Source organism: Aedes aegypti, chromosome 3 (genome assembly GCF_002204515.2).
Source record: "Aedes aegypti strain LVP_AGWG chromosome 3, AaegL5.0 Primary Assembly, whole genome shotgun sequence".
In the NCBI taxonomy this organism is placed as follows: domain Eukaryota; kingdom Metazoa; phylum Arthropoda; class Insecta; order Diptera; family Culicidae; genus Aedes; species Aedes aegypti.
The window spans coordinates 53,680,469-53,695,744 of NC_035109.1; the positions used below are offsets into that span (position 1 = coordinate 53,680,469).

The 15,276-nt window shown below is 36.5% G+C and overlaps 1 protein-coding gene across 2 annotated transcripts in view; it reads right to left on the minus strand.

Moving 5' to 3' along the window:
• Positions 1 to 8,223, minus strand: part of LOC5576748 (dihydroxyacetone phosphate acyltransferase) — a 32,656-nt gene extending 24,433 nt beyond the window's left edge. The window contains exon 1 of one of the 2 annotated variants that reach the window (XM_001656199.2): positions 7,867 to 8,223. The gene's annotated coding sequence lies outside the window, so the exon portion shown is untranslated. Of the gene's footprint in view, positions 1 to 7,200; positions 7,828 to 7,866 lie in introns of those variants that run through there. The other variant, XM_021848932.1, reaches the window with a different exon arrangement.
• Between the last annotated feature and the right edge of the window lie 7,053 nt (positions 8,224 to 15,276).

The window sequence follows — 15,276 nt, forward strand, 5'->3', positions numbered from 1 at the left end:
TGTCTGCACCCATTGCTAGCCATGATCTGGGATACAGAACAGCCCGGAGGAGTGGAATAATATACCCAATATACAAAAAGGGTCACAAGTTAGAATGAGAGAACTATCGAGCGATCACCATTCTTAACGCAGCCTATAAAGTGCTTTCTCAGATCATCTTCCGCCGTCTATCGAAACTGGCAAGCAGATTTGTGGGAAGTTATCAAGCCGGTTTTGTGGACGGGCGATCGACGACAGACCAAACCTTTATGTTGCGGCAGATCCTCCAAAAGTGTCGTGAATATCAAGTCCCTTCGCACCACCTATTCATCGATTTCAAAGCGGCCTATGATACTATCGTCCGCGAAGAGCTATGGAAGATTATGGACAAGAATGGTTTTCCCGGGAAACTGACTAGACTGATCAAAGCAACGATGGATAGTGTACAGTGCTGTGTGAAGATATCGGGTGCATGATCGGACCCGTTTGAAACACGCAAAGGGCTTCGACAAGGCGATGGTCTTCCCAGCCTCCTCAATATTGCGCTAGAAGGTGTTATGAAACGGGCGGGCTTCAACATGCGGGGCAAGATCTTCAATAAATCCAGCCAGTTCGTCTGCTTTGCTGACGACGCAAACATTGTCGGAAGAACGTTCCAGCTGGTTTCTGAACAGTATACCAGGCTAAAACGAGAAGCAGATCGGATTGGATTGAAGGTAAATACGTCGAAGACGAAATATCTGCTGGCTGGAGGAACCGAGCGCGATATAGTTCGCATTGGCAGACGCGTGATGATCGACGGGGATCAGTTCGAGGCGGTGGACGAATTTGTCTACCTTGGATCATTGATAACGTCGGATAACAACTGCAGCAGAGAAATTCGAAGACGTATCATTGCCGGGAGTCGTGCTTACTACGGACTTCACAAGACCTTGCGGTCTGGTAAACTTCACTTCCGTACTAAGTGTACCATGCACAAGACGGTGATAAGACCAGGCCCATGGCACGGGACAACTTTTAGCGTAGTCAACATCTCCATGTGTTTACTCATTTTCGGGTAATTTGAATCGAGAGTGCAATCAGAATGCGATGTTTTGTTTAATGTTTATGATCCATACTCGAGCAAGTGTCGCAATCAAATCACTGATTGCTTGCTTGGAGGCTTGCAGGATGCCTTTTAATGTTTGCTCTTCTTCCAAAACCATCGGAATGTTGAATGCTTCAACTTTTTGGTACTTTATTGACTGATTTAACAATATCGAAAATTGATAATCAAACCATAACAAACAATTAAACAAAGCAATGGTCTTTATTTTCACAGTTGACACAACTGACAATGGGCGATATTCACTTATCGCCCGGGACATCCTGGCTACGAAGAACACTGTGTATCGATATATAGTTGTCATGGGCCTGGATGAGACCGTTAGTCATCTACGGGCATGAGATGTAGACAATGCTCGAAGAGGACCTGCAAGCGCTAGGAGTTTTTGAACGACGTGTGCTTAGGAAACTATGAATCATTTTTAAAAACACTAAGTACTAAGTACGCTGATTCATAAATTGTGACTGATGTGTATATTTCCCACAACTTATTGATAGAGTATTTTACTCAAAAATCTTAGCCAAATCCGTATAAATACGCATTTATCTCTCATAGTTATGTTTATTGAATCTGTAAATGTTGTCTGGGGCTCAATCTCTCACAAAAAAATCTTTGAAACAAACTTTAAAACGTCGCTTCTAGCTAAGCGTCAATAGCCACACGGCTTACAAAGTTGGCCAAAAATACAGCCCAAATAGCTACAAAGAGAATTTAGTAATATTGTTGATTCATACCGCGATCAAGAGCTATTTTACTGAGATAAAAAGGCTTGAAATGACTGATAGTGTTTCTTATCAGTAAAAATGATTCTGTGATAAGTTTGATAATAATTTTGTCTTTTAAAATCAACTGATTCATAAATTGTGGGTGATTCAACTGCGTGGGGCGACTGTATACAAATTTGATGTTCACACCGCTCAAAACAATAGGGGAGTTTGCGTATTTTCGGCAGTCTAAGCCGATTCTGAGCAATCATTTTCTCGGACGTTAGCAGACAAGTTACGTGTTTGTCTGTTTACATTTACGCGCTGCTCAATCATCTATCGATTCATACTGTCAGACCTGATAAAAGCTTTTTGCAAACGTTTTTACAATGCTCCGAACATCTCATGTCCGTGTAACTATTGTCGGCAGCCTCATTCTCTTCGGCAGCCTTCCCATAAGAACTGCCCAGGTAACATTGCTAGCTGAATAACAGTTTAATCAGCTGAAAGGAGGCTGTATAAACCACATTTTGGCTGAATAAGCTGTTATTCAGCTATCATTGTTACTTGGGTGCAGGCAAATCATTTCGGCAGCTCCAAATCAGACGAATTTTGAGGCGTGTTCATTTGAATTGATGACTTCTCGGGTGAAATTGTTTGTTCAGTCACGGATATTTCGTCAGCGGGAAGCTGACAGAATAAAGAATCATCTGAATGTTCTCATTTGTATGTTTTGATAGAAAAATACTGTGTATTTGACGATTGAAACTTGATTGCCGAGAATAGTCGAATGGTGCCGATGCCGAAGCCGTAAATAACCCTAGTTATTTTTGTTTTGTGAATTTCTTGTTCTGAAACAATTTTGTAAAAATTGTCTTGTTTATATAGGGGAACTTACGTATTCTCGGCAGCCTAAGCCGATGTCACGCTTCTTTTGTAATTTTCTCGGACATCAGCAGCCAAATTACGTGTTAGTTTGTTTACATTCGTGCACTGCTCAAAACTCTATCGATTCACACCGACAGACTTGTAAAAATCATTCTGGAAACGTTTTTACAACGCTGCGAACATCTCTTGTCAGTGTTACTATTGTCGGCAGCTTCACTGTCTTCGGCAACTTTCCCATAAACGCTGCAGGCGAATCTGTTCGGCAGCTCCAAATCAGTCGCATTTTGAGGCGTGTTCATTTGAATTGATGACATCTCTGGCAAAATTGTTTGTTCTGTCTCGGAAATCTCGTCAGCGGGAAGCAGACAGAGCAAAGAATCATCTGAATATTTTCATTGGTGTGTTTTGATAGAAAAATACTGTTTGGCGTTTGAAAATTGGTTGCCGATAATAGTCGAATGGTGCCGAAGCCGTAAGTCTCCCTGTTTGTGGGTTGGGTGGAAATTGTTTAAACGATGAGTAAAAAAAATAAATAAAAGACAAAATACAGTTGATATTTATTTTCTGAAAACTACTATTATTTTGAGCGATCATCCGATGTTTACCTTTCTATCCTGTGCTTTAAACTTTTGTGAGAATGATATTGAGCATATTTTTAACTCTCTGTCAAAATTTCATGCAGCATGCCAAAGTTAGGCATTTAATATTTTTGAATAATGATTAGAATTGCAAAATTTAAAAATTAAATCGGAGCACGTTTGAATTTTGCCGAGCCCGTTCGACCCCGGAGTAAAACCGAAATTACTTGAGCTGTTTTAAATATAAAAATCTACAAAAACAACTTGGAATAGCTTTCCTGGGTTGCCGGTCATTGTAGGGTATGTTATCTTATTACGAATTTGTGTTCGATCCCAAAAACGACATTACACTCAAAAAGTGGTTAGTACGTTGCTTGGATCTTTTTGACAACTACGTTTGGAATCTTGAAGACTCGACCGAGGTGCAATGCCACATATAAAAATGTGATCATGTTAGACAAATTCGCTATCTCAACATTCTGCCAATCCAAAGCTTCTCAAGGTTATTCCTTTTGTTGAAACGATTGCCACACTAACAATAATTCGTATGTAGCTCTAGCTGATGAAAAGTTATACAGTCGTTTCAGTCAAATCCACAATATTACATTTCAAAAGATCGATGGGATGGTACACAATAGAACACGATTGCTCATTATACTTGCAGAAGAACTCTGAACAACGCTTCCACCTTTATGGTGCCAAAATTGCTTCTTTCTGGCATTACCAACTATTTACGGCACACAACTTGGACATAACCTGTTTCTCTGCCTAAATAACTCAGTGTAAAAAGTGCCGAATTATGAAAATGTTGAAAATAATCAATCATCGATAACATGATATTCAAATCTAAAAAAATGCGTAAAAGTAATAAAAAATGTCTCTAAAGCTATTTTTAGCACTGGGTATTTTCTAGTTTGATGTAAAAAATACAGTCAACTCTCCATAACCCGATATTGAAGGGACCATCGAGTTACGAAGGTATCGACTTGAACACAGAACACAAAACTATCCAAGGGACTATCGAGTTAGCCATGAAAACCAACTTATACTATGGCTTAATGAATTTATTTTACAAAGAAATGTTTTTTTTTCACAAAATATATCAACTGATTCTACCACATGCATTTGAAGTCCTGTAAGCTTTGATCGCTAGAAAAAACAAAGTCAAAATTATATACCATTGGTATGTATAACAAGATTGTCGAAACAATAATTATATATTTTTTTTAAGATGCTTTAAGCTAAGTATGCTGTTCCGCTCAAGAAAAGTAAAAATTTCTGCCCAAGAAATGCGCAAGAAATTTTCTACAGTGAGCTCCATTTGAATTGACATTTCTTTTCAACTGCGTACTGCAATCAAAGAAAAATGCTCTTCTTGAGCATTTCTTGCAAGAAATTTTCCACGCATCGAGATAGGCGATTACTTTTCTGTTGAAGTGCATATTTCGCTTTAGATATAAATTAATTTTGATGATTAATCATGCAACACATATACATCCGCCAATATTACCGGCAGGGTAAGATACTATGCTGATTCATAGACGAGAATGAATTTCAAAACAGCGCGTAAAAAAATAACCAGGCGTTTAAACAGCGGACACTATACAATGGAGAGTTTGTGTAAGTAGGTAGGTATATGAAGATTAATCAGTGCTAACCCCATTCATTGAGATTGCACTCGCATCATGTTATAGTCACCCTTCTTCATCACTTCCTAAACTATATGTGATCACCGAAAACATATTAGAGGTAGTGGTGTCTTGTGAACACCTGTCTTAAGGACAAGGTCAACCACAGACATTGTAGGACCGGTTAGTAGACTCAAAAGAACGCTTAGGGGAAGTGGTGGTAAAATGAACAGGGGTGGTAAAATGAATACCGTGACTTTTACCGAGAAAAAACAAATTTCGATGATTTTTTATCACACACGGACGATTTAGAGCATAAATCTATGTGTTAGAGTTGATACGTAGGTCAATTGAAGTGAAAATATCAATGAAAACCAAGATTTTAGAAAATCACGTTTAAAAATTAGAACTGACGTAACTTTTAGCTCGGAAGACTTGAGGTGTTTCAGTGAGGTGAATATCGTTATGGTATGATGTCAAATCTGATACCTTTTAAATTCTTTTTGAATGGGTTACCATCTTTAATGGATGTATTTTCGGTGGGGCAATGGAAATTTTCAGAAATATTTATTTCGCTCACGTTTTTTGCATGGTGTTCATTTTACCACACACAGCTGTTCATTTTACCCACATAGTGCAGGTAAAATGAACATTTGCATCGCTTTTTGTTAGCGGTGAAAATATGTGAAAATTCATCTATTTTAGTTTGAATCCATGTCGTTGCTATAGATTACATCCCTATTTTTGATATTGTGCGAAAGAACTATACAAATTCCTCGTTTTTCTATTAGAAACAAGATGATTTCCTTAAGGTGTTCATTTTACCACCCCTTCCCCTAGTAAGCCACGCCAAAATAAAAACGAAACACGTATACCGTCAGACGGGGCTACTTTTGATTCCGGGGGCTACTTTGGACACTCACGTTTTGGATTTATTTCCAGCTTAAATATTAATCTGAGCCATTTTGTGTCTTCAGCACTTTTATAAACCAATTTATGTTCAACAATCAGGCATGAATATTTTTTGGAACAACATCAACAATAACAGGATAAATAAAAAAATATATCAAAAAAGTCCAAACAAATGTTCACAAGCTACAAAACATTTGCTATGTAAACATTGTATGAATTTTCCACATATCGTGGAAAGTTGTTGGGAACATCACAAAATTATCGAATCGGCATGATTCAAAGAAATTTGTGATAAATTTAAGTTGAAAGTTTTTCTTTTAGAAAAATAAATGATCAAATGTCTTAATTTTACGACGCATATTTAATTATAAAATGTTGGTTTGTATATTTTACAACACAATAAAAAATGAACAAAGGATTAAGAAAAGGTAATAATTGTAAAACATATATGTTTCAACTCGTATAAACAGTAAACTCACAACATAATCCTTAAAAAATATTGTTCAGTCATATTTTACATGAATCTGCTATACAAAGCAATGGCATCCTTCAGCTGCTAAAATAAACTACTCTTACGCCATCTCAATACTATTAAGAGCCAAAATGCATCTAACAAAAGCAAACTTTTATTGTTTATGATCTTGTGAATCATTATTCTTATAGTTCATGGATTGTATTTGGAATAAAAATTACTTTTAGTTACAGGAATTAATTAGATTCTTCTACATATCGTTCATGTAACATTAAGAATCAGAACGAATATTTCTGTACAAAGCTAATTATTCATCGCAGTACTTGTTAGTTACACAATTCGTTTGCATCAACTTGAACAATCAATCATAAGTCGCTATTTATTAGCTGACATTTAAAAGGAAGTAAAGTTGACATATCATCATGAAAACTAAAAATTATGAATAGCATGTTTTTGTGAAAAGTATTGTATAGGTGTGTGTAGTTTTTTCAAGCTTTACAATTTTCTAAATTATGTATATCATTGAAAAACATTCGAAAACATCACAATGAACGATAATCAATAAAATCAGTCTGAAATTTACGATGAAAAATCATTTTACTATCAAAACGTATTAATTTCTAAAAGTGTCCAAAGTAGCCCCTTTTTTGTCTTGAAGGACACATTTTTTTCGCTATTCAAGCAACTTTTTTATTTATTGATGGATTTGCCTCATATTTTGCACATTGATTACTTCCAAATACAACTTAAATATGCGCAAGAATTATCGAAATCTATCCATTATTCACAGAGCTACAAATCCTCAAAGTTGAAGAATGTGGAAATAATGTCAAAAGAAGCCCCGTTTGACGGTACGCATCATTCTTCAAACCGCCTACTTTGCTTATTAGTTTTAACAAGACAGTCAACCAAAAAACACTATAATTATACATACTGTCTAATTCTCTCGTGGTTTGCTTCGATGGTGTCTGACTTCAAGGCTATTTGCTCGCTCTTTAATCCCTCTTTAACACGAGGCGCACCGTAAAAAAACGATACCGAAGAAAATTGAAACCAGAAGCACGCTGTGTTGTTTGCGGAAGATATTGCTTCATTCAGTTTGCCGTTCCTGCCTCCAGCACAGCACCGTCCCTCCTGGGGTGATGTATTTTCCCATCGTACGACACATGTCAAACTTCTTTCCTTGCCTTGAATATGTAGGTAGGTATGGCAATATAGCACGATAAATGTCGGATGATGCGCGGATCGATATTTGAATTTTATTACAGCCGACGAAAACAAGTTTTATGCGAAGATTTCTTTGGGGTTGAATTACACAATATCTGATGACACTGTTTCGAAATGCCAATGTTACATTTTTGCGAATTTAGATATGCACATTCATTAAAAGCTTCAGCAGGCCTCCAAGAAGTCCAGACGGCGCAGCCGGTCGATATGTAAATATATGAATGTGACGTCTCCAGTCGGTCGGACGATGATAGACCTCGAAACATTCGCATTGAACACTATTCTTTGGACAATTTGAATAATATCAATCGAAGAACCCGATTGCTTTCTAATGAATGAATCAACACAATGAAATCATTTATAGGGAACACACCTTTTCGCGTGATAGATGCACGTCAGGTAGATCTCCTTGGCTTCAGCCAATCGCTTTCTTTGCGAATCTTCTCACACACCCACCAAGTAGGCCTTTGGGCCTATCAAATTGTTCACAGCCTGCTCTGTAGATACGCTTTATCACTTTCTGTATTGTTCGTTACTATACTTAGCAATTATTTCCACTCTAAATAGCCCCCGAAGTTATCTGCGCGATACCAATTTTATTGGACCTCTGGCTCTTATCCTACAAAATCATCACTCGACAGATCCAAATGGTGGCGATTGTGAAAAAGAACACTACTCGCTACTATCGGTCATCGCGATTTCGACTGCTGGAGCCGACTGGTTTCCGTCTCAGCTCCGCGAGAATGCACAGCGCGTGAGCCTCGGCCTCGTGGTCTCAGCGAGTTTTGCTCTCCCTCTCCGATGGGTGGTAGGTATTGTGCGTGATGGTGAGATAGGGATATTTATCCACAGAACGGCAAACACGACGCGATGACGGTGATTAGGGCAGGGGTTCCCAACCAGTGCTGGGAATGGTAATAGTAGTAGGCTTGAATTTCGCGAAAATCACGTGGCTTTCCCAGTACAGTAGTTCAAAAAAGTGAATCTCATCAAGTAGCCTATGTTGGGTGCATGAATTTTCTGAATCGTTAGTGTCATTGGAGGCTTAAAATGCGGGAAATAGAACATTTTTCTACAGTAATTTTGGGTTGCCCTTAGCAACGGGTGTTTTGCGATTTTCAAGGCTCTTTGCCTACAGCAGCGATAGGCGTGATTTTCACTGGCTTTGTTTGGCTACTGTAGAAAGAATTTCAGATTTTTTCTCAACCCTGTTCCCAACTTTTGATACATTCAGATACATTTTGATACTCTCAGAAGTGTTTGGAAAATAGGAACTTTAGGGACTTATTGGTTGAAAAAAGACCAAACAGGAGTTAAGATAAAAAACCAATTTAACATGAACCATTACCTAATAGTTTGATTCCTTATAAAATCTGACCAGACATTTCCCAAATAATATTCCTCGTGACATTACGGCAAGCATGATTCCTCCTATTACTATATCTATTTTATCATGCTTTTCTCCAGGAATTAAAAAAGAAATTAATTCAGGTACATAGATTCCTTCAGTTGTTATTACGAAGAGTCTATATAGTAATTTTTTACTGAATTGCTAAGAAATTCCTCCGAGAATTTTGTTTCAAATTCCTTCATGAATTAAGTCTGCAATTTTTCTAATGATTACCACTAAAAGATTCTTTCAGAAACTTTTTATGGAAGTTCTAATTTATCCTGGAATACATCCAGAGAATTCTTTCATCGGTTTCTTCAAGGCTAAGTAGCCCGTCATTCGTTTTGGCAACAATGATGATTTTTCAGCTTGCATTTCAAAGTGATAAAATTCAGTCTTGATAGTTTATATTGACTTGAAAAAGTATCACTGTACGCGCTTACATGCATAAAGTATGCTGATACTTTTTCAGCTGTGTCAGTGCAAAACCAACTGATTTTCTTTGATTCATAATCGTGAGATGAATTAGCAACAATCATCAACGACGCGTACAAATTTCTATGACGGCCTACTTCGCCTTAAGACTTTCTCCAAGATTCTCATTTTTTATTTTATTTTATTGATGTACAAGGGGGTCAGGGGCCAAGTCTCCTGCATAAGTTTAAGAACTCACACCTTCCATAATACACCGGGGGGTTTTGGAGTTTTGGGAAGTAGGCGATGCAACATCTTTAACCTGGGTTTCTTTAAGTTTTGCTTCTACTCAAGACTTCCACTACACGTATGAATGATGCAAGAGATTCAGTCATACATATAGCGGTAGTGAAGTGTTTTGCCTAAGGGTATGGCAAAATGCCCACTGGAAGCATTAACGAGTCCGTGTCTTTTTAAAGGTCCATTAGAAAAAGCGTGACAGAGGGGGGACGGGGTTGTCTAGAAATCTCGAAAAACGTTGGACGTCATATTTGTAGAATTTATACATAAATTCCGGAAGAAATCCTGTAAAGAATCACTGAAAAATACCCGGAGGACATATTATAGTAATTTCGGGCATAGAGCAGTGAATCTTTTTCTGATTTGTCGGGGAAATGTAGGAGGCAAATACGTTAAAGGGGAAAAAGCTAGGGGGTACGAACTAGATATCAACAAGCTGCTGTCAAGCTACAATTTTTATCAAAATGATCCAAGTATGCCTAGGAGTGTGCGGGCATTACTTCGTCACGCTGAAAAATTCTATATATTTTATGTGACACAAAAACTATCAACTGTTGAAAAAACGTTTACTTGATCTTATTCACGCGTAAGTTTTTCAGAGCTTTTGTGAAATATATTTTTAACGCAACACACGGTCAGAAGCTATTTGATTCAGCTGATTTATTGAACTCATGCCTGCATTAAACTGTAGAAGCTTTGTGTGATTTTTTTTAAGTTTGCATCTTGAAAATGGTTTCCTGCGAAAACAAGCAAACAAACAGCGGTTAGCAATGGTAGAAACAATTGTGTTCAAATTGAATGACCAAAATGTTCGAGACCGCACCCCTCAGGGAAAATGACAAAGGAGTTCCTGATGCAATAGGGTCCTAAAGCCCTGTCCCAATTTTAGTGCCAAACGCTTACGTTCAGGCCAAAAACACATGTTTACTCAATTTTTTAATGTTTTTCATTTGTTTAAGTACAAAAAACATTTTTTTTATGTTCCCAGGATTTTGTCACACTCCTTGATTTGAACTCAAATTTTGGGTGTATTTTGTTTTCCGTGTCCCTTCCGAAATGTCAGATAGGAACAACCCCAGTGTTAAAACTAAAACCCCTGTGATATTTTTGTCGACTAAGCGAACGTCAAACATGATCTCAAGTGTCAAGGTTCATTTATGGATCCAATTTTGAAATTAAAGTTTTAATATGATATATCCATTATTTGAGCGAGAAAAAATTGCTAAAGTAGTTGCAGTAATATGATCTTTCGTGTTATTAAATGAAAACAAGATTTCATTAACCATTTTAGGACCCTATTTCTGGCACATTATCTGTTTGTATTGTATTTCTTAGTGGAATTCCTAATGGAGGAATACTTGGAGAAATTCCTAAACGACGAAATTATTCTAGAAGGGTTTCTTGGAGAAATTGCTAGATGAATTCCTCAGGTAACCCTGAACGTAACGCGGGTAGATCAACTTTTCGAGGAGCGTTACGGTATAAGGTCTACCAATATTGTATTCTTGTTGTAGCCTAGACCTATTCAAATGTCTGGAAGTTCCTCAGTCAACCAATATTTTGATTTTTCATGTCAAAATGAACTTCTGGACAAAATTTCAGTCAATTTGGAGGAAATTTAGATGTGCTTCAAATCAATTATTTGTTTTTGGACAATTTTCAAGCTTTGAAAATTCTTTACATAGTAATTTATTCAATTCTACGAATTTTTGTCGAACACGGTTTTATGATTGGAGCAAGTTTAAACATAGTTTTGTTGACGTTTGTGCTTCAGGGTTCTTGAAAATCAATATTTTTGGGTAGTGTTTTCCCTGAAAAACACATCTGTATGAAAATTTCGGATTTTTAATTTCCAGAACATGAAGACTATGCATTTCTAAAACTCAATCGCGTTTAAAGATACATTTTACAGTATGGCCCATAAAAAATGCGAAAATCGTCATATCATGTTTTATGGTAGTTTTTTCATAGAAAATGTGAATGAAACATAAATATTATTCATAACTTGTATTTTATAATCTATTAAATCTATTAAGACTCAGGTTTTCGCATTGGACATGATTTTTATCTCTTACTTTCTCCTTACCAGAGAGGAATTGGAAGCATACCTTCAATTTTTATCATGCGGACGTCGAGTTCAATATCTGTGTGATGAAAGCTTCTAAAACATCAATGATGACGTCAGCTTCTTCACAGTCCTTGTTTCTAGCATACGCCCATATCAAATGATAGAATTGGTTCATACCTGGGTCATTGGAGACTCAAATATATTTTCGAAAAAACGGCTCATTTTGGAGAGCTTTGATTGAACCTTCATATAAGTGTGATAAGCGGCTCCGTTTTGCTCAAAACCTATGAGCTAGTATTGATATAAGTTGTCTCTAATCGAAGAAATACATTTTTTCCTCAAAAATCTGTTATAGGCCTCCGTATTTATTTTTTATTCAACTTCAACAAAAAATAAAGACATATCAAACCTATAAGACGCAAATGCCCTCAAAACTTTGACTCAAAATATGTTATTGTGATAATGAAAAACACGTTCTCTAAGAACTCCTCCATCCTCTGATACCAAACAAACTATAATTTTCAACAATAAAGTGTGATTGTTGATGGTGGAAAGTTTATCACCAGAGTATACGAAAATTAGACGCTGTTTCTTGCTTTGGGCGGACAAAACCTTTGAGCTTCTTTGCTTTATTACATTATTTAGGACAGTAAGAAAAATATGACAAAAATTGTCCTGGATAGCGGAGTTATGTCAAAATACACTACAATAATCATAAATTACATTCACTCACAAAAACAATGAAAATAACGCTTGTAGATGATAAATTCACGTTCAAACAATTTTCGCATTTTTTATGGGCCATACTGTATCTTACGAAAATAAATTGTAAAAAATAGGTAATTAGGAAGCATATTCGTAAATCCGCTGTGGGTGAGCCAAGAACACCACCATGAGCTTCAAGGAATGTAAAAAATGAACACGTTGGCACTGCTTTTTCTCAGTCGATGATAATGATTGTTTTCAAATCGTTCTGCATAGTCAGTGAAATACGATCAAAACAATCATTACTCGGAAAGAAAAAGCAATGCTAACTTGTTCTATTCATTCATTCGACGGTACATGTGTCATGTACGATTTAACTATCATCAATTGGTGTGTTCGACAAACTTTACCAGAATAGAATTAGCTTTCAATAGGTGGTAATAGCAAGTGGTTTTGATTTATGAGTATTGAGTTATGATTTTTCAAACCTTAAAATAAGCCTAAAAATACATTTTCAACTTGAAGCATAGTGTAATCTCTATCAAATGAGCTGAAAATTTCACCAGACATTGTTCTTAGTATGAGAATTCAGAATACTGCTTGACGGAAGATTTCCAAACATTTTTTCAAATATGAACAGATAGATCATCACCCAACACGGATTCAGTGTGTTTAACTTATGGTTATCTTGTGTCATGATCATCATGTTCAAGTTGGTCGATTTGAAATCGATTTCCATGTTCAAAATATGTAAATTGTTAGTGATCAACCCATACCGAACTAAATTGCGGTCGGACCTCCTGTCGAACGACCGTCATCATCATGTCAAGAGAAGAAGCAAATTCAGCATGTTCTAAAGAGAAGAAGCAAATCTGAAGCAGAAAGTGCGGATTCGTTTTTCTTTATAAATGAAGATGTCCGAGTGAAGATGAGGAGTTCATTCTAATGTTCTATAAATAAATATATATTCTATATATAAATAACACTGCGGAACACGTTTTTGTCTCAAGCACCAAAATACCACTATTTACTCAATTAGGGGCTGCTGAATCCATTGCCATTTTCAAAAATATCATAGCACGTCTAGTTTTTGAGATATTGACTGTTGAAAATGCTAAATTTTACGATTTCAGCCAACTTGCATACAAGTTTTCCAACTTGTATAGCAATTTATTTGCTTAATTTGTCACAAAATTCAAACTTCATGTGTTAAACAATACTTTTCAACGAAGTTCATAATTCTTCCGCTGGTAAAATGTTATTTTTTGGTGGTTCTGAAAAGTATTGTCTTATCCCATATAAGAGAAACGAAGAATTTTATATGGAGACTGCAAGCATGTTAAAAAAACGATTTAAACTGAATTTAATGGCAAAATATACAATCAAATTATATCTAAACTGAAAGTTCAAGTTCTATTTTGCATGATTGATGGATTAAATCACAAAAAAGTTTGATAAATTATACTTTAAATTTCATGTAAACATTGATAAAACCTGTGTTTTGTACAACTTTGGCGACCTGTAGCTAAAAATTGTGACGTGCTAGAACATTTCTGAAAACGGCATCAAATTCAGCGACCCAAAATCTACTAGAGACAGATAATTTGATCCTTGAGACACGCAAAAATGTCATTTTTGTTACGCTGTGTAATGTATGGTGTTGAAGAAAAATCGGATTCCACTAACAGATTTTCCTGATTTTCAGCTTCGAATAAAATGAAATATGCTAATCCCGGCATTCGCAAATTATGGATTTGTGGTGCCTCAATTGTTGCTGACTCACTTGTTCGGAAAAAAGCGTTTAAATGAGCTTGCGACAAGCAGAGGAGCCTCGAATCCATATTTTGGGGAGCAAGAGTTCTTCTATCAAATTTCTTCTTTCGGTCTCATAACATTCATGTTCTATCACACATGACTATCTAAAGCCCCTACATTTCGAATTCAATAAGCAAATCAGTTGGTTTTCATGATTTAATATTTAGATATTCATGTTTGTTTCACATGACAATCTAATGTTGATACACATGTTATTGTACCGTGAAGTCAATGATGAAATCCATATGCCTACCACACTCAAGTCATGTGGTTTTCCTCATTGCGCAAATCTATAAGTAGAACACATGAACTTGACGTGTAGATTTTTCTCAGTGTTGTAGGGGTTTCGGCTCGATATCCAGCGCAACAAAACTATGTTTAAAGATTCACATATTGATTTATTGGTTTTAACTAATTACACATAGCGCACGTCTAAACTAGCCTAAGTTGTGTTACATACTGAATACATCACAGTGATTTGCATGTGAAGGTAGTTGATGAAAGAGCTCTGCACCGGCAATGTATCTGACAGAGGCTGCAGTTTGTCCAAACAGGCGGATTCAATTCATTAGATAAATTCTTTCCGAATGCAAGTGCTAATGTTTGGATACCTACAAGGTAAACGCTTCCGAATCAGTAACTATTAAAATAAGCCATTTGTTTCTGGAATAAGATTCAATACGTCTGATGCTGTGAAACCTGTTCACAGTAAAAAAAAACGACTTCGGACCATATCTCGCATACTCTGAGATAACGCCCTAAGAGCCATTGGTAACCACGTGCGTAGCTGGATGTTTCTGAGCAAATGATAGAATAAGTATCCAAACCTTTCGTGCGCATCGTACCTTCGTGCTGTGCGTACACGAATTCTCTCTGCTCTTGGAAGTTTTCTTAAAAACTACCTAAAGCAATAAAACAGTACTTTTCAGTGCTACAAAAACAGTACTTTTCAGTGCTAAAATTAAAAACGGTACTTTTCAGTGCTACTAAAACAGTACTTTTCAGTACTATTTTTCTACTATTGATCCCTTTACGATCCTTGTTTGGACCCGTGCCTTCGATTTTTCGTTGGACCCGTTGGCGAAAGCTAG